The sequence below is a fragment of the Ostrinia furnacalis genome, unplaced genomic scaffold (assembly GCF_004193835.3).
Source record: "Ostrinia furnacalis isolate ACB-3 unplaced genomic scaffold, ASM419383v2 OfSCF3526, whole genome shotgun sequence".
In the NCBI taxonomy this organism is placed as follows: Eukaryota; Metazoa; Arthropoda; class Insecta; order Lepidoptera; family Crambidae; genus Ostrinia; species Ostrinia furnacalis.
This window is the reverse complement of record NW_021133765.1, coordinates 65,180-66,604: the sequence shown is the minus strand read 5'-3', so window position 1 is coordinate 66,604 and position 1,425 is coordinate 65,180. Positions and strand designations below refer to the sequence as shown.

The window sequence follows — 1,425 nt, the reverse complement described above, 5'->3', positions numbered from 1 at the left end:
TTAATTGGGCATTTTTACTTTTCATTTGGCTTAATATGCAAAAATAACATCTCTAGTCGGCAAAGCTGTACTTCAAACGCCGGAATAAAAATTATGTTGCTCGTATTTTTATGCTAAAAGTACAGGCAAACAAAAAGCAAAGGCCAGAGCTCTCAGTCTCTTCAAATACAGTGTTGGTCAGTTTCGAATAGTGCCGCGTTCTTAAACTTAAATATGTGAATGTACTCAAAGGAATGGTGTATTTTTAAATGACTTCAGTAAACTAAGAAAGCATCACTAAATCACTGAAAACTCGTCTTTATATTCACCCAAAAAAGAAACAGAGACGAAATTAACAACCGAGTTCAACAACAACAACAATGCTCAGTTGAGAGTATAACATAATATCATATTGATTCAAAGTACCTACTTATGGATGCAAACTAAAACATTCCTGATTTTAAATTCCTGCAGTTGATTAATCTTTATATTTCATCGTATGCATTTACAAACTTATGAACAGCTTTTACCAAAGGGGTGAAAGTAAAAATTGTGAAAACACAACCCAACCCACCCACTTTCGCTATAGGCGGTGTGTAGTGTTTAATTTGTATGCAAGGCGATTTAGTTTTACAATTTTAATGTATTAGCTTCCACGTCCAACGACAAAAGTTTCAATTTTTTTTTATTTAGTTAAAATGGCGAAATTGAATTCCACGCTTTGTATATTAATGTGTCATTTTTGGATGCTGAGTCTAAAAGCCTACTTAAACACATAGAAAGGGTTTCTCCAAATAAATGAGCGTAACTATAATTTGAAACAAGAAGTATGTAACATTAGGGCAACAATGAAAATACTTATAGCCGCAGTGGGACTATCATTCAGACAAACACAAGATTAGTTCAGTTTTTGCCCGGAATTTGTATTACCTACACAAAACATGTCAAATTATCATTTATTTATTTTTATCTACAACGAGGAAGCTCTTGGCCTGTATCTCTCCTGATGGTAAGTGATAATCAGGCCGAACGTGGAAGCGAGCTTCACCCGGATTCCTCAACCACAGAAGAACTGGCTATCTTACCTCTATCTGCCGGGACACAACAATACTGTTAACAAGCCCTACCACCAACCAAACCGAACAGAAAAATCTGCCCCCACTGGGAATCGAACCCGGGACCTCTGCGTCTAAAGCAGGTGGTCTTACCACTAGACCACAGAGGCAGTTAAATATGTCATCTAGTATCTAAGTAGCTTAGATGGAAGAGCAGTCGCCCGACAAGAGAATAGTAATTCTAGGTTCGATTCCCACCTTTGTATGTTCACCATACACATTTGTTATAAGTAAGCTATTTTTAGCTACTGTTATATATTTTTGAGCTACTTTTTACGACATAAAAGAGGCGGTAATATCTAAGATGAGAATTTAATATGACACATTATTT

The 1,425-nt window shown here is 36.0% G+C and overlaps 1 non-coding gene across 1 annotated transcript; it reads right to left on the bottom strand.

Moving 5' to 3' along the window:
- Positions 1 to 1,132: 1,132 nt before the first annotated feature.
- On the bottom strand, positions 1,133 to 1,204 carry TRNAL-UAG (transfer RNA leucine (anticodon UAG)). The gene has a single exon. It is a non-coding gene; the product is annotated as a tRNA-Leu (tRNA).
- Positions 1,205 to 1,425: the final 221 nt, after the last annotated feature.